The following is a 21337-nucleotide window of genomic DNA, read 5'->3' as shown; positions in this document are numbered from 1 at the left end:
GGAACTGTTAGAGGGTTCTGATTGAGTTGATGTGGCTGCTGTAACTAAACTAAACAGCAACGATAACAACAAACAACAAAAAACTTTCACCTCCCCTTTCCATGGTTCCATTAAAAAACAATCACCACTATAAAAATAGTCCAGAAAACAAAAAGAGCTCACATCTGTACTTTTGGTTATGACCATTGTAGTTCCTCTGCCATCCTGATGTCTCACACAGGGGTCCTCAAACTGCGGCCCGTGGGCCACGTGAGGCGGTATGATTGTATTTGTTCCCATTTTGTTTTTTTACTTCAAAATAAGATGTGTGCAGTGTGCATAGGAATTTGTTTGTAGATTTTTTTTTTTAAACTATAGTCCAGCCCTCCAACAGTCTGAGGGACAGTGAGCTGGTCCCCTGTTTAAAAAGTTTGATGACGCCTGTAACATCACCTTTGCACGTCTGTATTTCTGTTCTGTTAGAGTCACTATTGTCTCTTCTTCATTCTTTTCTTCACTGATGCCAAGAGTCTCTCTTTCTAGCCTTTTTTTGCACACATGTAGCATCTTACTGGGACAGATGGGTATTTTTCTGTATATTGCCTTTTAAAGTGAGAAGACAGCATGAATATATTTTGAACAATGTTTTTTTACCAGTATTACTGAAAAATTAGCTACTGTATATGCTGTACTCACCACAGCAGCTGCATAAAGTGCAGATTCTCCTCATGCTGATCTCGGCCACGTCTGTGGTGACGGGCGCTGCAGCACCTACGGGCTGCATGTTATTTCCTCTTATTATTTACTACCTGATCACTCCAAAGTGCTGTTCACAGTCAGAGAATTTCATTCACTACCCATTCCCTCACTTTTTGTTTTTTGGCACCATCGCATGTAAAAGTACCAAGCATCTTAGTAGCTGTATCAGATAAATTACAGTAAAAAGAGTGCTTCAGACAGGAGGGTGGAGTGAAAAAGCATAACAAAGCATCTTCTAAACCCCCGTTTATATTTTATAGTATCTAAATACTGTTATAGAAGTCTGTATATTTAAGTGAAAATTCAACCAGTAAGTACTTCTCTTTGTCATGGTTTCCACCGTTGTAATAATCAGAAGAATGAGGTAAGGAAGAGGAATTCTGTCTGCCCTGCGCACAGAGGGCTAGGCAATTGCACCTTCTCACCTGTGATTCCTATTGACTCATAGCTGCCTTTAGCCCAGAACTATCGAAATCAATCTGTTTTAAAATCCAAAAAGCTACTGTTATATTTTTTAAGCTAAGAGTATAGAAACTTGTTTATTAAAAGGTTCATTGTGATTATAGATGAAAGCGCGTGGTTGGTACCTTAACAGTTTGAATTAAAATCAAGTTCACACCAGGGTTTTCTTCTCAGCGCTACTCCTTGCTTTCTCTTTGACTCCCAGCTAATTGCATAACCTCTGGTTGACTTGTGCCTCGTCTACACATTCAAAGTGAAATTCAGAAAATGAGGTTATTATCTAACTAACGTAGGCAGTAACGTTATTTCTCTAAATAGTTCTGTGAGAGAATGTGAAATTTCTGATTTAAGTAAACGGTGATAAAAACCAAGGATGTGATATACAGTCTCCTTTTGTCCTTAGACAACAACCCCTATGGAAGTGGCTATATCAGAATCACCTGGAGGTTATCAGGATCATCTGGGAGGCTTGGAAGATCGCTGCCCTCTTCCCTACCAAGCTTCTGAGTCCAAGTCTGGAGTAGGGACTGATAATTTCATTTCTGACAAACTCCCAGGCGATGCTGATGCTGACCACACTTTTTGAATCACTATCCTCAGGGAGATGTAGCTTACATGCCAAAAAGTCAATAAATAAAGACACAAGAGAGGCCAGAAGACATGACAGTAAAGTGGCATGGTATAGACGCAAATTGAGGGGCCTTGTGATTGCAGATTTTCTCATCACTTCTACTAGAGACATTTTTATTTGACTTTTGTGTTTTGAATGGCTGTCAGTCACCTTGAGGTGCTGGGTGAAACAACATTGTAAAGAGTAGTAGGTAACTGCATCTTTTTCTCTTACATATCGTAGCTACTATTATGGGATCTTTGAGAAAAGAAGAGAAGACACTCCAAATTTTCGCGGTTTTGGTTTTGGTATGAATGGCTGTTAAGGCCAGCCTTATACTTCTGGGGTCGAAGGTAATAAATGTAAGTCTTCTCCGAATTCATTCAGGGGTCCTCAAACTATGGCCTGCAGGCCACATGAGGCGGTGTGATTGTATTTGTTCCCATTTTGTTTTTTTACTTCAAAATAAGATATGTGCAGTGTGCATAGGAATTTGTTCATAGTTGTTTTTTTTTGTTTGTTTTTTTAACTATAGTCCAGCCCTCCAACAGTCTGAAGGACAGTGAACTGGCCCCCTATTTAAAAAGTTTGAGGACTTCTGACAGGTTTCGCTTTGATGAACCTATGACCATATTCTGCTGTGATAATGCCCTGTAAAAAATGTCCACGTCTATCTTCTCAGAATAGTCACGATAAAAGGATGTGGCAAGGTGAACATGGTGGGACAAGGGAAAAGCCACTGCCAAGAAATTGAGGACCCTTGGGTCTAGTGCTGCTTGACCTCACGGCACAGGTCTGCCTGACCTTCAGGAGAGACATGGTGCAATTGTTCTGTACCCACGCCATATGTTACAGTCAATAAGGAAAGCTTTGAAACAAACACTCATGTCTGGGCCCACATACAAGAAGTTCTGATGTAATTGTTCTGGGGGAAGTTCTAAGAATCAGTAGTTTGTAAAAGCTTTGCAGGTGATTCCAATGTATAAACGGGGTTAAGGACCACTGGCCTGGTGCTCATGAATCAGAGATATGAGTTTGTACCTGGAGTTTGCCACCTGTCCTCAGTATCCTACCTGCTTCCAGTTTTGCCCTTCTCACTTCCTGCATATGTGTATTTAGTTAGATGCAACCATTGATGGACTTAACCTTTATTGTGGTATTTTACCAACAATTACTACTCTGTCCTCTTTTTCCCACCAAAATTGAAAACTTGAAAATTACAGCAAATCTACTGAAATTCTCATATGGGACCATATGGATATGATGGGCGGTCAACATGTAGGTTTAAGACTTAAAGGGCAGAGCTTCGTAAACGTGTAAAAACCAGCATGTCCCTCGACTTGCTATTTTTCTTCCATCATCCATTCTAAAAATTCAATCATTGTAGTTTTCATCCTAGAGAAGGAAGAGGGCTCACACCCTGCTTCTTGAAGTTATTGCAGCTTGTAAATGCCCTTCATTTTCCCTGATTTCCTCCAGTAAGTCTTAAAGCAGCCTGAGAACATAGATGAATACCTAAATTTTTGAAGACAATCCTGGTTTTATAAATCCATTTGCTTATCTCTACTCATGCTTACTAGGTTATACTTTTCAAATCATTTTATGTCATCAACTTAAAAAATTAGGTTCTTTTTGGGAAAAAATAACCCTCTTGTATCTCTTTTAAAGTGAAAATTATGTTTTGGGGTGGGCAGAAAGCAATTATTTGTCTACCCAGTAAAAGTACAGATGGTGCCATTTTCCTTGACTCATCTCACAGCACACATCAGTAAGGTCACATGCTTATTTGGGAATTTTTGTAGCACTAGGTCACTTGCTGAGTTTTGGGGCACATAAAAGAATATTTGCCTGGCTTTTACGTTTGTGGATCTTGCGCTGTGCCTGGCATGGAGATAGGAAGGACATTTTTTTTCCATTAAGCTTTTTCACAGTGTTTTGAAAGGAAAAGTTGAAACAGAGTACCTACTGAGATTTTAACATGTTCCATGGTGGTAACCATAGGAAATAGGGAAACAGGAAATTTTTGGACAGAAGGAAGCCAAGGAGTCCATCTCTGCCTGTCCACACCTCTCAGATACCAGCGGGATATTATTTTTATCTAGGTGTACATCTCATGATTTGTATTTTTATAGTTTTCTTTCTGATGGTAGGGAAATATTGCTGCCGAATAGCATGAAAAAGATTTCTCCCTAAACAGTACTCAGTTCCCTCTTCTGGACAATTCAATGGAAACATTCATTCAGATGTTAATAAAGCAAAATCATGGGAGTTTTCATTTGAAAAAATCCATTTCGGTGTTTAAAGGGTTTCTCAAAAGATGTCATGATAGAGCTCCCAGTCATAGAGAGAAAAAAGTACTGTTTCACACAAAAATAGGTAAAAACAGAATAATGTCATTTTTCTCCCTTAAATTCAGACTTCTTAATGTCACACATATAACACATAGATCCTTCATCTACTCTACTTTCCCTCCAACCACCCCTGTCCCAACCTGTGGTGACCAAAAACAGAAATCTAAACCAACTCCCATTTCTGAAAGATCCTACAATGCCATGTGCGTGAAAGTGCTTACCATATATTGATACTCTTCCCTCAAAACTTACATATGCATATTTTACACATGTGTGTATGTGTTATTCCTATCCATAGGAAACATTTTTGTTTGAAAATTTACCAGGTCATTAATATTATATCTATGTTAATATTTTCTATTTTCTTTCATTAAATTGCAGTTATTATGAATAAGATTTTAGAAACATTACTTCCTATTATTAAACAGTGAAATATACCTAACCAAATGGTAGTCATGGCTATAAGTAGCTTTTTAATATACATTTGACATGGCAGCAGTTATATTTTCTTCCTCATACCTATGTTAGCACCAAACCTTAAAATGGATTATGAAAATTCAAAATGATAAATGTTTTAAAAACACTATTATCAGGTCAGAAATAGTACCTCACAGCACTTGCATTAGCATCGTTACCATTGCCATTCTAAACAGAACCACCCCAGATTTCATCACCTTATGCTCATGTATTTTAACGTTAGGATTTTCTGTAGTCCACTTTTGAAAGGTAAACACAATGCACGTACAAGCATAGATAAAGTATCTCTTAGACACAGAGCCCATAAAATGAGCATTTTCTATAAAGGCAGGGGAAGGTTTACTCAAAGACAAGTTGAGAAGCAGGGTGATACAGTGTCAGAATGCCTATTCTCTAGTTCATACTCTGCAAATGAATGAGTTCACCATAATTAGAGGATTGAACTTCCTGTGCATCAGTTCCCACGTCTGACTTCATATCAACTTACAACCTCCTACATTTTAATAGCAATCAAAATAATTCAGGCCATAACATTATTTTGAAATGTTCAATATCATATACAAATATAATCTGGAATGAGAATTGGGACCAAAATGTTAGAAAATTGTCTCATATTAGAGACTAATTGAACAATGTCAAAGTCTCAAAGATTTACACAGGTTAACAGAAAAGGTATATCCAGAGAGGAGGGGGCTGGCTTAAGCAGGATGCAGTGATGGTTGGCCATGGAACTGATCAAAAAAAATAGGAGACAGTGGAATCTTTGAGGGAGCATATGACATGATCAAATTTGTTTTGCATCTTGAATTATCTAATGTGTGACACAAAGGATGAATTGGGAGGGCCTGTCTGACAATGGGCAGCTCTGGTGACATAGAAAGGCTTTGCCATGAGATGGTACTTCTCAAAATGAATTGCATCGTAGGTACTAGCTTAAAGTGCATATTCTAGAGCCATATCTCTATAGATTCCCATTCCATGGTAGTTCTTGGGTGTGCCTGTGATCTGTCATTATAATCAGCTCCCTGATGATTTGCTTGTTGATGTCCTTGAGAACACACTATGATTTTCTGTCTCAGCTACTCCGTCCTCTAGCATTCAGGTTATGTGGTTTCTGGTAATGGACTAAACTGAGAGGATTATTTAGCATTCTATAAAGCCCCACAGATAGTACATTTTATTTTTCGAATAGAAATCTCACATCTATGAAATTTTCTCTGTTTGTTCCTACTAAATTTGAGTGTTTTAGCTTTTAGGAAAGAAGAATGCAAATAGATCTGTTTGGTCGGAATTTTTACTCAACCAACACTAGGAGCTATAAGAATAGGGAGTCTTCTACAAATTTGGGTATTTTTGTCCTCTTTTTATGCATGTGCTCAGATGTCATCACAAAACTAAAATACATTTTTAAAAATGAACAGTCCATTTAATGTATTTACCACATGTCCTATGAGGAGTGTGACATTTGACATCTTACCTCTCTAAAAGCCTTCAGTGCATGAAGGTAAGCAAGAAATATCCCTATTACTAAGAAATTTTTGTCATATAAAAGAGAATCTCTCTTATTCCACATATTCAATTCCCTTGTCATTCTGCATCATAAATAAATAACAAACCAATTTGGCACAAGCCCACCGATTAAAAATAAAAATTGTCAGAGTGAGAGGAGAAAGACAAAAATATGAATTATTAATTATAATATTAAGCAACATAAAAAGCTTAACATGAAATAATATCACTAAAAAGAGATATTATCAAAATAAAAATGGGACAATGATATAGTCTTTATCATACAATTTCATTTTTTGTCATTTTAAGCCATGGATATGTTTACTATAGTATATCTAGTGCAGTTATCTCAAATTTGATGAAAAGATCTTGTAATTGTGGAAAATAAAGGACTTGTTTATAAAATAGTAGCATAAAAAGATAGCTCAATTTTCAAGTCCTACATTAAATTATCATATTGACCTGGTGGTTATAGTCACTATAAAATCATATTTTTGCATATTGTTATTTTTCAAATATTCATTACTGGAAAAAGGAAGAACAGTTAGAAGAAAAGGTGGTATTTTCTTCTTATCATCTTTTAAATATGATTTTAGAAGTTTACATAGCTCATCTTAGAATGAATTTAAGGGTTTTTTCTACCTAGATAATAGAAATATATATATATATATATATACCAGTTTAGAACTAAATAAAGGTTTTCAGTGGAATACAGTAATTTCTTCTCAGGAAGGGAAGTTATCGGAGCTTTAATGATAATCTTTCCACCTATGCCTTCCTAAAACAAAATTACCCAACATTTGTAATTGACTTGACTTTCCTTTTCCTCAAAGAGTCTGTTTGCTTTTGGTAATTTAAATGTTTTATTTCAGATGAAGTTTCATTTGTTTCATGAAATGTCTTAAAATTTAAAGGAAACAAAGGTAATTCTGAAAAAAAGTTCTCACATTTTGAATAATCTTGTGAAAATTATCCACATAGATTATGAAAAAATTCTTCACTTCCTAACCCCACAAATAGCTATTTTGGTTCTGTTTTGCAGTGTTTTTATTTTAACACTATATATTTCAGTTAGTTTTGTTCATCCTGTCCTGATAGTTTATTTTTTCAAGCGTGATGTTACATTACCATCTCAATTTCCTTGGCAGTATTTTTGGATTTTAGTTTTTAACTGAATTTAGTGCTCATGGAAGTTGAGATAGGTCAAAGGAAAAAAGTTATACATTTGCATTTATCTTTACAGTAAACCAACTATTTTATTATTGTTACTTACATGAAAATTTTTCAAACAACTATGTTCTTAGAGTCCTATTTAAAAAAAAAAAATTGTATCATAGACAACCCTGATCCTATGTCTGCCAACATGGGTTCTAGTTTTAATTTATCTTGTCCATGGATTCTAACTTTGGCTCTTAAAAATATATCATATTCTTGGTATTGCTGTCATCCCTGAGAATTTCTTAAGTACCCCATCTATTGTGGTATACACAGAGATATTGTCCCCCAATGCCAATTATGCAATAAAGAAATTAAATACAGCAAACATTTCCATTTATTTATGTCTCATTATTTTCTTACTTATAATCTCCATTTGATCACAGAATGTCATTCCTTTTAGTAATACTGTCTTGTCTAAATTTCCGTTCAGAAGTGACTTTCCTGGCTCCTGTAGTCTTCAGAGGCTGTTCATTAAGCTTGGGCTTCCCTTGTTAATCATCTAAGTTTCATGTTCCAATTCTTTTTCTTTTGTTTTTGGGGGTTCACTGACTCCCACCATGTACAACCATTTCACAGCTGCTGTCATCAGCTGCTCTCTTGGTGTGATTTATTTTTAATAACATCCTTGTATGTCCAATTTTGATAACCATTAGTCTCAATAAATTCTTATAATGTTTAGTTCTTCCTTGAGTTTTACTTTTTAAACCACTGAATAGGAACAAGAAAATAGCACACATTTGGTAACAGAAAACCAAATACATACTACCAAAATGAACCTGCAATCTTGTCTAATAAATGAAGCAGAGATGAAAAGATATTAGCCAAGAACATTCTAGAATCAAAGAAAAAGAACACATATAAAAGAATCACTTCAAAAGGGAAGAACATATAGCTAAAGAGTTATGAATAAAATCAGTTCAAAATCAAACAAGAAGAAAACAACTGGCTTTTAGATTTTTAGAAATTTTAATAATTACAGTTAACATTTTTTTGAGAACTTTGTATGTGCTAAGCAATATTCATCATCATTTTATTTATTCATTTACTTCTTACTATAAATTCATGATAATGGATAGTCTGTTATTTCCTCCATTTCACAGAAGTAATTTGCCTACAGTCAGCTAGAAATGTGCAGTCAGAATGGAAACTCAGATGCATTCTTAAACTTAACTCTGTGATAGCTTTCAAGTGACAGCCTTACAAAAATAAAAAATTATCTACGTAATTCTGGTTTGACTACACTGTATAAAGACCATGAAAGACCTCATTCAATCAAGTCTCGTACTTAGGTGGTATAAGTGCTTGGAACATTGCCATCCTAGAGTGTAGTTCAAATTTTGGAAAATGGAGCTTTTCCCCAAGTTTGGTAGTTTCATTCTCTGTAGTGGTGAAAATCACTTTTGGCTCACTCTTTTCCTAATGATAGATAATGGTGGTTAATGTTAGGAAAAAATATCTTCCTATTTTTTTTGGTATAATACATTTTGAGTAAATGAAAAATAAATGAGTATGTGTCCATAAATTATATAATTAATATAGGCAATATGAGCCTCTCAGATAATTAAAGAGGCTCCCATTGACTTATTTTTTGATTACCAGTGGTTAAGTTTTAAACTAATATATTAAATTCTGATAATCTGGTACAATCTGATATATTTTGTGCATTAGAAACATTTAAAACAAGGTGACCTCTTTTGAGCTATTCCTCAGTATGAAAATAACATACTTCTCAAGCTTGGAGGAATAGCAGCCTATATATGAAATCTAGTTTGAACCCTATATATCTGCTGTATATAGTGGTCTAAGGCAGGAAGTTGATAAATACAGGTACTGAGAAGCCTGGAGCCAGAAGCCAGAATCAGACTGCCTTGTGTTCAAGGAGGCATACAGATTATTTGGTCCAGAGATATTATTGTATTTCTTTTAAACAAGAAGAATCTTTTTTTTTTTTTTTTTGGCAGTTTCTGGCTGGGGCTGGGTTTGAACCTGCTACCTCTGCCATATGGGGCTGGTGCCCTACTCCTTTGAGCCACAGGCGCTGCCCCAAGAAGAATCTTCTTTTCAAACTAAATCTTACTGGGCCCTTTACACATGAAATAATGAGTAACATTTTACTAAAATAAACTCATTTGATAAAATTGATTTATTTATAATAGTGAATATTATGGCTCAAGGAGTAGGGCACCGGTCTCATATGCCGGAGGTGGCGGGTTCAAACCCAGCCCCGGCCAAAAATCACAAAAAAAAAAAAAAAGAAAGAAAATCAACCAATAAGAATGCAATGGTAGGCTTGGTGCCTGTGGCTCAGGTGCCAGCCACATACACCTGAGTTGGTGGGTTCGAATCCAGCCCAGGCCTACCAGACAACAATGATGGCTGCAACCAAAAAATAGTCGGGCATTGTGGCAGGTGCCTGTAGTCCCAGCTACTTGGGAGGCCGAGGCAGGAGAATCGCTTGAGCCCAGGAGTTGGAGGTTGCTGTGAGCTGTGATGCTACAGCACTCTACCCAGGGTGGCAGCTTGAGGCTCTGGCTCAAAAAAAAAAAAAAAAAGAATACAATGGTAAATATACAGAGGAGTGGAAACTCAGTATTGGATTATTGTATTGCCTTCAGCATTCAGTGTATTTTGGTATGGGGAATCCAGCTGGTCCTCAGATAGCAACATTTTGTTATAACATTGATGTTGAAAAAAAATTGATTCCCAGCAGAGCCACTGTCTGCGTGGGGTTTGCATGTTCTCCCCATGTCTGCATGGATTTTCCCTGGGTATTTGGTTGTCTCCCATATTCCAAAGATGTGGGTGTGAGTGCGCATGAGTGCACTGTGCCATGGAATGACATCCTGGTTGGTGCCTCTACATGATGGCGTTGGCAGCAAAAGCAATCCAATATGTATCAGTACATCATGCCGTACACTAACTATATACAAGTTTTGAAAAAGCAAGCCAGTGACTTATTTTGGCTTACAGTTTCTGATGCTCCCTATATGAAGGAGGAAGAGGATGCTTAGAGGAAGGTGGAAAGGGTAGTTCAATGCTAGTGTAGAAGAAAGAACCATTCACCTGATAGAAACAAGGTAGTTCTGGCTCTTCCCTAGCTTTCAACTCTACAAAAGAGTGACCAAAAATCAGAATTGACTTATATGGGCCACTAATGAAAAGCTGATGTGACACCAACTAGTCACATGAGAGAACAAACTACAAAAGCTTGTGCAACATCAGAAATACTCTGCAGCTTTTTAGACTTCTGTCAGATTTGGGGTATCCAGGTAGGCTTAGCCATAAGGGAACTACCTATTAGGAAAGTCAAACTTTATTGAGACTCCTATGTGATAAGCCAGTGAGAAAATGAAAGCAAATATAGTATGCCATGGATTCACAAAACTCAAACTAAGTCTGCTTTTATAAATGGGTAACATTTCCTACTAACTTATTTGGAAAACTCATTTTTATAATATATGTGTTTACATAAAACCAATAAATTGTCTTGTGTGTGTTGGAACATTTTGCTTTTCTGTCTGGTAGACCATTTACTTTACCTCCTCTTCAGTGGCTGTTGGAACACTTATTTTATATTCTCTATTTCATTCCTGTTGGAGCATTTATGTATGATTTGTTTGTTACTTTTATCTGTTGATCTTGCCCTCTCCATATGCTCATGTCTGGCTGGCCTAGTTTCCCACATTCAGTTGTGATCTCTAGCCCTTCTTAAATATTAATTAGTATAATTGAATTCCCTTCAGTATTTCTAACCCCAGCCACCTGAATCTCAGTGTTTTTATTAGGACTGATTTGTGCATTTAAAGTCCACCCTGCCTCCCCATCCCCACCAACCAAACGAACTTTCTTGATGAGGTAAAGGTTGTGATATGTGATTGCTTCAGAGAAAGTCCTCAAGGGAGAAGAAATGCATTATATATCACAACATTTCTCAGTTAAAGGATGATAAATACAAAACTGTCTCGAATATTTGGCAAAGGAAATCATCTAAAGTGAATAGGAAAAGGATATGACCCTCTCCAGGTGCGACAGTAGGCATGAAATACCGAAGTCATGTGGAGCCATGTGTGGAGATGAGAGCAAAGCCTCACTTCCTCGTGGCCCATTCTGCTCTACCAGCACAGTCAGGGCCTCTAGGACAACACCTTATTTAATTCCTCTCTACTGGTCCAGTTTGCAGATCTGTCTCCGACCAACACATCGTCTCTGGATGCAGTTCAGGATTACATATGAGTGACTTTCCTTGGAAGGTAATGGAAAAAAGGAAAAGAAGAAGAGCCCCAAAATGAGACAGAACCATAGACTAGTGAAAGAACTTGTCAGTAAGGTCATCAATTACTGCCATCCGTATCTGAGAAGAGAAAAAAATGTTAGATAACTATATATGTGAATTTTTATTTTTATTTTTTTTTGAGATAGGGTCTCACTTGGTTATCTTTAGTAGAGTGCTGTGGCATCTTAGCTCACAGAAACCTCAAATTCTTGGATTCAAGCAATTCTCTTGTTTCAGCCTCTCAGGTAGCTGAGACTACAGGCACCTGCCACAGCACCAACCTATTATTTTTTATTTATTTATTTTTTTGTTAAGATGACGTCTCTCTTTGGCTCAGGTTGGTCTCCAACTCGTGAGCTCATGTAATTCACCCACCTCAGCCTCTCAACTGCTGGGATTATAGGTATGAATCACCATGCCCGGCTCTGAAATATTTTGATTTTCAAAAAGTGTAAAATGACAGTTTATGAGGAACAAACAACTGGATGTCTGTCCTGAGCAAGAATCTAGCATGGATTATTAAAACAATAAAGGATAAAGTAGTGGATTATGATTTCCTGAAAGAAGTAGTGCTTGCTAAACACCAGAATGACTTCAGTGAAAGGATGTCTCCCACAGGTGATCCCATCTCCCTGAGTTAGATGCTTCAGTAACTTATCTAAGTATAGTTAGATTAGTAACTGGTTGACTGACCACACTACTGGGCACAAAAAAAAGGCTCAATATTATAACAGACAAGATTCCTATGGCTTATTATAGGAATATCCTACAACTTACCTTCATCACCAGTTTTTTCTAATGACTTGGAAGAAAGCAGATTTGCAGATGGCATGCATTCACGTACATAGAAAAGTTGCTGAACAAAGTAATCAAGTTCTAGTGACCTCTTGAAACACTGGAATTATGTGCTACATCTAAACAGATGAAATTTTTTAATGGGATAAATGCAATATTTTGCCTTTACATTTTAAAAAGACATCTCATGAATGATAGCGGGGAGATAGGGGTTAATAACCCAGTGCAAAAAAATTATACAAATAGAAATATGTTCAGGAGTAAGTGACCAGGATGTTAGGGAAATGAAACATGTGACATGAGGAGTGGTCAAGGAAACTGAGATTGTTTAGAAATTCAGGAGGAAGGAATATAGTAACTATCTTCAAGTATATGAAGGATAGACATGTAAAAGATAAATTATGTTCCTTTCTGTGACTCCAACAAATAGAACATGCACCAGTGATGAAAAATGAAAGAATAAAATATTCATGTCAATTTAAAAACTTTGTAACAGCCTTATGTATTCAAAAGTAGAAAATAGGAAGAAAAAATTGGTCTGGAAGATAAACCTATGTTAAATGTTAGTCATACCATTTATTGTTTCTTTGTCGGTTGGGTCATTATCTCTGGGTCTTGAACATACCAGAATCTATTCCTATACCTGTAGCATGGCTTTAAACAACCCATACCTTGCAGGTAGTAGTCAGACTTTTCATGCCTGTATTAGTTTGTAAGATGGCCATAACAAAACATAAGGTGAGTGAGTTGAAAAACAGAATTTATTTCTCACAGTTCTAAGCCTAGAAGTTGAAGACCAAGGTGTAGCAAGTTTGGTTTCCCCTGAGGCTCCTCTCCTTGCAGATGGCCTTCTGCTCACTGTGTCCTCTTCTTTGTGCGTTCAAGGAGAGCATCTCTGGTGTTTCTTTGTGCGTTCAAGGAGAGCATCTCTGGTGTTTCTTCCTCTCTTTTTGAGGACATAAATCCTGTTAGATTAGGCCCCCACACTTATGACCTCATTTAACCTTAATTACCTCTTCAAAGATCCTGTTTCCAAACATTGTGGCTTGGGGCTTCACCATATAAATTGGGGGAAAAACAATCAGTCCATAACAGCATCTAATATCCACAAATCTTAGTCCCCTAAAATCAAAGTGTTTAAGCATGGACAACCAATTTACATGGATGTATTACCAGGTACTCAAGCCTGAGATGTTTTCAATATATAATTTTAATGAACTCTGCTAACACTGACATTCTGTCATTATAAAAAACAAAATTCACCAGTATACCATCAAATCTGAAATTCTGCAGTTCCCTGAAAATGCTCAGTAGCAAGGTACTTGTTAATATAAAGCAATCTTCTTTCAATCAATGTTTTCCTTTAATATTCAAAAATTCAATTTAATTTCACAAATATTTACTTATGTACTAGACCTCCCTTGACTTCCACATTCCAAATTCCCAAGGTGGCTTCTAGGTGAAACCTCTGTCTCTTGTGGAAAGACATCACTTTGCGAAGTCTTTAAATGCTGTAAGTCAGAAGTTGTATGTATAAAAGTGAAGGGAGAATATAATAATTTTAAAAGCAAGTTTTAAAAACCCACTATACCATCAATTGTACAAGTAAGTGAATGTAAAAGATAAAAATGAAAAGAAGATATGTAAGTTTTCCAAGAGATTTCAAAGCCTGAATCTATAACTGTGAGGCATTGGGGTTCAGAATAATTAATGGAAAATGTATTTTGTTCATACACCCTCTGCTGTTACTCACCATTTTAATGTGCATATGTATTGACAGTTATTTACAAACTAATAGTTTAAAGCTGAGGCTATGCCAGAATCCTGGCTTTTAGTTTGCTGGGTTTGGGTTTATATTTCTTGTAAAGAATATTTTGATGAAAATGAGGCTGCATTATCTCTTGTGTCCATGGGAAACTGGAGTGACTTTTAAAAGTTGGCATTCTGTTTCTTCTCAGTCTTTTGGCTAAGATTGTCTAAAGTCAGTATTCTAAACCAATGAAACATTCTCTCCCTTATCCTGTTCTAGACAGACTCAATGATGTTGTAAGATACACATCTTCTCAAGGAATGAGTACCTTTTTTGTCAGGCTAACAAAAATACCTGAACACTGTTAATCGTTACTATTCTTGGCAATTGAACAAGCCTCCTCTTGAGAAGGGCAGTTGTTATAACTAGACTTTTACAATTGAGAATTTAGCCTATGGTTTGATGGAAAGAATATAGCATCTGGAACTGGATTATCTGCATTCAAGTCCTAGCCATTTTTGACACTGGGCAAGTAATACTCTGACTCTACTCATGTGACATAAAACTCTACAATTCTGCTTTTTCACAAGTCCGTACAGTTTAACCAAATACAGATATTTAGTAGAGATTAATTTACTTCCTTTTTCTCTGATCCTTCATTTACTCACCTTCTAATGAGTATATCAATGCTTTCCCTACCACACAGCATTATTGAGACAAGCAAATAATACATTTGTGAAAACATTTTATAAACTGTAAAACACTATACAAATACTATTAATACTTCTTTCTTCTCATGAATAGATGGGGAGGCTTGACTAGATGTGGAGTTGGGACCACCTAGGAATTCACACTGAAATTGTTTCCTAAAAGATGTTGGAGACCTCATGTTGTTTTCTATTGAAATTGCCTGACCTGATCTGTATAGTGAAGATATTTAACAACACATATTGAAGTTCATTGTCTATTTTTTTGTGTTATTTTCCAGGGAGAATAAGAAAGATTTTTTCCTTTCAATTTTCCCTGTGTTATTGGGCTGCTGTCTATATTTAAAATACTGAAACAAATTCTTATCCTTTGTAACGGTGGGGATCTGGTCCCATGGTGCTTAGTATCATTACTTCTGTTGTGCTTGTGGTAATTGTTATTATTATGAATTATACTTTGAATTATATAGCTTTTTATTTTCAGAAAAGATAAATGACTAGGAAATAAACAAGCTGCAGTTGTTGAGAGATTTTTGGAGTTTCAAACATTTAAATCCACTCTTGACCTTTTATCACAAAGACTTCTACATGAGTCTTCAAACACATTTTGCTTTTAGGTTTGCCATTGAAAATAAAGTACTGACTTGTGAAATACTACTGCCCTTGGAGTCATACAGGAGAAAATACTCTCTCAGATCATTTCATTTTCTCTATCTTTCAAAATATTTCTTACAATATAACTACATAATAGAAGTTTGGAGAAAGATTTTGAAGCAGGAGGTGGAGATGCTTAAAAGTGGCCCACACCTACATAGAAAGGTCTTGTTCCCCCATCTTACTCCTCACTACCAACTGAGGAAAAGAAAACATAAACCAAAACAAGTTGAGAATGGTTTCTGGATTAAGGAGCCGGCAGTTAAGTAGCCCAAGTACAGTCTGGCACAGAATGATGGAGGAAGCGCTTTGGAATACAAATTCCACCTCCTTTAGTCTCTTGGCTCTGTTATTTTCAATTCTTGAATATCTTTAATAGTGATTAAGTTGTCTTTAAGTTGTCAGGCTGGTTGACCTGGACTCCTTTTGATCATGGGTCTGTTCATTCCCACAGTTAAATACCTGAACCCAGTAGAACGATTAGAAGATCAAAGTAAGAATTTTGTTCCCTAGGTAATCTGCATGTAGGTTTTTCTCTAATGTGGTGTGGAATTGGGGATGACACTTTATAGGAAATGAAAGGATATTTAGGAAATCATCATTCAACTCTGCCTTACTATCTTCTGCACCTAATTGTCTTACCCATGGAATTTGATCTTCACTCAACTCTTATCTCACCATCTTCTAAAACAGGGATTCTTGATCACCAGCAGCATTAACATCACCTAGGAATATGTTAAAAATGCAAATTCTGAGGTCTGGCTTTGCCCTGTATGGAATAAGAAACTTCAGGGTGGAGTAAAGCAATTTGTGTTTCAAAAAGCCCTACAAGTGATTCTGATGCATACTAAAATTTGAGAATCACTACTCTAAAGAAATGTTGAATTCCACTGAGAAAATATTTTAACAATTTAAATTTTTACCAAAAAAAAAAAAAGAAAGAAAGAAAACTACAAATGATTTTTAGAACCTTTTATGGCTGTTATTTGCTCTACTTGGTCTATTTCAATATTATCTTTACTGTTTTATCCTAAATTGTTTATCTAACAGTTTCTAAACACTTTTAAACTCTGACCTGCAGCCCATACCAATAGTCCCCCCAACCCACTTTACCTAAAATGATCTGTATTTTTCTGTGGAGCCAATTCTCTGTCCTTCATTATCTAGAACAAATACCTCCTCACAGAGCCCTTATCAGTCAGGCCAACATTCTTCTCATTTGGGCTTCCTATAGCTTTCCATGTCTTTACCATTAATTTAAGTCTTCCCTGTGACATAGTCTTCCCTGTGATATATCTTGTCAAGTATTATAATAGATGATAAGTTGCATTTACAGTACTATTGTCAACTATTATAATAGATAATAAGTTGCATTTATAGTACCCTCTAAGGTCACCACAGCCCTCTCAGAGAATTACTATGACTGCATTTCTGAGATCTTGAGTAGCTTACCATATCTCATGCACTACTTACTTTAAAGAATTTTCCTTTGGCCTACACTTGACCATTAGGCTATGTTGTCCTATAAGTTTGATAAACCTTTCTTCTATTGATGTTTTTGTTTTTTTCTTCCCAGCTCAATTGTATACTCAGTTGTAACTAGAGACCATAATTCTCTTAATAAGGTTTAGACAACAACTTTTAGAATAAGTAGAGTTAATATACATTTTTGGCATATGTTACAAACTATAACCGCATTTCTAGAATTTCTGTCATCATTCTTTCCTTTTGACAGCCATGGGAATGAAAATGTCTGTATTTCTCCTTAAATGCAGAATAGACTTCATTTATAGGTGGAGTACATTCATTTTAGCAAATTAGTTTATCAATTGTATTTAAAATATTTAACGCACAATTTATTACAATTAATTACACATTGATTTTTATTATCAATTTTGATTAACATATTTTGAAAATACTTTATTCATTGCATTTAAAGGATGAAATAGATTTTTGTTTATTTAAATAATTTGTCAATTTTTGTAATATTACTTTATTATTTTGTAAGAAGGAAGTGTTGATAGTAAATTCGACCCTTGCCTGCATTCTTACACGTACCCAGTGGTGACAAAAAATTGAGGATAATATTGGTAGCTAATTAATAATTGTTCAGGAACCATATTGAATTGAAGAAAACATTTTTTTTTACTCTGTGAGCATAATCATACTCTGTGAACATGTTGTATTTGCAAATGACTTAACTGAATTCTGATCCGTGGAATAGAAAGCATGGTATCTTCCAGATCAGGCCACACTATATGATCATTTGAGGGGTCAGTATCACCTGGATGATTGCTAAAGTGCATATTCCTAGATTCCCATCTTGTACACTAAGAATATACACTACTTATATTCCACTCTTAGATACTAAGTTGGAATCTCTGGGATTGGAGCCTACCAGCTTGTATTTTTAATGATTATTTCCATGTGATCATTTAAAATGAAAACAAAATTTTATTTTATAAAATTTATTATATAATACAAACAAAATTTATTATATAATACAAATCCATATTTATTTTATGGATTTATGGAGTTTGAAAGCCATTCCTATTTGGATTCAATTTCTTTTCCTCTGGTAAATCAAATCTTCCAGAAAACTTATCTGTGAGTCCCCAAACATAGAGGGTTGGTGACAACTTTAAGCAATTATTGCATTTGCCTCCAATAGACTTTTATTGAGTCCTGATGCATTTGTATGCCAGGCATTTGTGCCTAAGTTAATTAATTATAAAGCCCATATAGCTGTGTAAGATATGTACTCTTGGCCCTATTTTAAAGATGCATTAATTAAGGCTTAGAGAAGTAAACGTCTTAAGGCTGCCCAACTAGTAATTCAGTTTGACTATGGTATGTGAGTTCTTAAATTCTGAAACAGGGCTGAGTCAGAATTTGAAATCAAATCTTCTCCATCCTATTTTTTCTTTCTAAAAAGATAGCTACATAGAGAAGGGGTTAAAATAGCTGACAGCCAATTCCAAGTTTGTGTCCAAACTCTGACATTTTATGATGCTCGTCAATAGTCTTCTTAAATAATATAGTTGGTAGCTACAGTGCTACTATGTGATAAACTCGATCATTAAACCATCACCTCTAGTGTTATCAGAGAGAACAATGGAAACTTTACCAACATAGACCTATTCTTTTTTCTATAGTTTTCCTCCTCTTCTACTGCCTTAAGAGACCAGAGTATATATTTTCCATACAAAGGCTACTAGAATAACCTTTTAATCATTTTATTAAGAGATTTCCCACCAATAGTATCAGGCCTCGTTTACCTCAACAATGGTTGGTTTTCATGAATCTTTTGCAAATACAGCTGGTACATTCTGTAGCTGACTCAGTGGTTCCCAACTCAGGCTGCGCACTCATATCACCTATAGACTTTAAGACTATACAAATTAGTTTGTCTAAATCCTAGATAGTCTGATTTATTGAGTCTGGAGTGGGGGCTGGATGGGTGGTTATTTAAAAAGCTTTCTTGGAACTTTTATGGGCATCCAAGATTGGGAATCAGTGATCCAATTCATTAGTTCATAAAGAATTTGGTGAACTTAATCATATGCATTAAAAGAGTAATAGAAGAAATCAAAATCCTTCCATAAGTCCTATAATGAGTCCCCTGAAATAAAAGAGAACCTTGAGGAGTTAGAAAAGCTGTTGTTTGGGCCTTCCAAATATTCATATTGAGTCTCAGATAATGAAATGGCAAAAAATAAGAAGCCATTAGAGCATGGTGCTAAGTGGAATTATGGAAAACCGTTTGTATAATGCTGTGGGGTTTGGAAGGACCTGTTCTTTTTCACACATTTTTGTAATAGAAAACAGGGTAATGTGAATGGCAGCATATTTTAATCTATTTGCATTTCCTTCAGAAAAAAATAAAATAAAAGGAAAGGGCCCAACCTTGCAAATGTATCTTGATCTGATATTATTTTTGCAAGTTAGACAGATATGGGGCTACCAGTCAGCCAGACTCAGGGCTAGCTATCAAATCAGAGCTCACTCTTCAAATCCCAGCACTAATCGGAATGATAAAAAGCTACCTTTCGATTAATCTTGCCCTGGACTTTAGAAGAAAGAAACTGCAGTTTAATTACTGAGTGAAATTCACTTTGTCTGATCCGCCTGTCTTTGCTGTAATGTCATAATATAATCAGCATCACCCCCATCTGAAACACGAAGCTGTGAAGTCCAAGGCCCTGTGTGATTGGAAGAAATAAAATGATGCTCAAACAACCACCAGTCAGTGCAGTAATTACTCAAACCTTGTTTTCATCTGTACGTCATTCCTCCATTGGCTTGTCATTACAGCAGCTGAAAAGGGAAGGGAGAGAGTGTGATTGAAAAGGGGGTTGACCCGATGGAATCAGACTAGGTGTGGGAGGGAAGAGCCACCCAGTGTAAAATCTTAAGGCTAATTAAACTTGGTTTTTATCTTTAATATATATCCCACTGGCTGCTACTGATTCCTCAAGTCCAAGCTAAACCATTTAACTGATATGTCTCCCTGCAATTAAAATTTCTCTTTCAGTTGAAACTCTATAGTATATCCTTTCCTTCTCTGAAGATAATTTATTTTTCTCTTAAAATTGGCAATTATTTGATGGATTATTTTTCCCCTTAGGTCTTGATGCAGTTTTTTAAATTAAAATAAAAGAAGAAGTTTGTATATTTTCTTCTGTTAGAAACAACAGCTTTTGAAAGCATTCCTTCTGGGTTTGCATAGACACACTGTCTTTACATAGAAATACTGCATCTGGAAAGGTATCTGGCTTTCCTATGAATTATTATGCCATTTTATATACAATTTTTAAGATAATTTCCTCTATGCATATAGTTTGAAAAGGGTTGAGCCAGGATTTGAACAAAAATTTGTCTACCCTTTTGTCTCTAATACCCACCACCCATCTTTTCTCTACAGATTTGTGATAAAGATCCCACCAATTGACTCATTCAATGTAGTGTTGTTGAGCACCCCATATATAACAAGAACTGTGCTGTACTACAAATACACATTCATGACACCAGGAAGAAGAATCAACTGGTATCTGAAACAGCTTTCAAGTTTGGTGGTTCAATTGCTTTTGAGACTTTTATTCAAAAATTGACACTTGAAGTCCAAAGAATAATCAGACCATTAAGAACAGATGCACAATGTGAAGTAAAGTCTTTTATATTTCCTTGTTGTTATTCATAATACCAGCATTCTATTCACCACCTAAAAATCTCAGAATCAAGAATCCCAAGAATTTCAGAATTTTATGACTCATACATAGACAGTCATCAAATTCTATCAAATATTGTCATGCGTAAACACCACAGAGATTCTTATACCAGGAAAAACAGTAAGGATAAGGGTTTAGAGATCAGTCTCTCAAGTCAGTTTATTGGATTTGAACCCAGACTTCATCATTTACTGTCTAACCTTGAGAGAATTGCTTAATCCTCCATTTATAAAATGCAAGCAATAAAGTTACTCACATTTGGGGTTTTTCATGGAGATCAGTGAGTTAATTTACATATAGCACACAGTTCAGTGTCTGAAATATCATTGTGCTCATGCCATTGCCCTACTTAAAAGGCTTTAATAGACCTCTCTTGTCTACGGAATAAAGTGGATTACTAGGCTCATTATTCAAGAACCCCCTTCACATTCCAGCCTCAGACCGTCTGTCCAACATTATTTCCTATTACACATTCCAACTAACTTATTAGCTGGTCTCAAAGAATGTGCTTCAATTTCTATTTCTATGCTTTTCTTCATGACCCTTCACACAACCTCAATCTTCT

At 35.8% G+C, this 21337-nt stretch overlaps 1 protein-coding gene across 6 annotated transcripts in view; it reads left to right on the top strand.

The window, feature by feature from the left end:
- ZBTB20 (zinc finger and BTB domain containing 20) overlaps positions 1 to 21337 on the top strand; it is an 838943-nt gene that overhangs the window by 404637 nt on the left and 412969 nt on the right. The window lies entirely within an intron of this gene.

Source organism: Nycticebus coucang, chromosome 16 (assembly GCF_027406575.1).
Source record: "Nycticebus coucang isolate mNycCou1 chromosome 16, mNycCou1.pri, whole genome shotgun sequence".
In the NCBI taxonomy this organism is placed as follows: Eukaryota; Metazoa; Chordata; class Mammalia; order Primates; family Lorisidae; genus Nycticebus; species Nycticebus coucang.
This window is presented reverse-complemented; position numbering and strand designations above follow the sequence as displayed.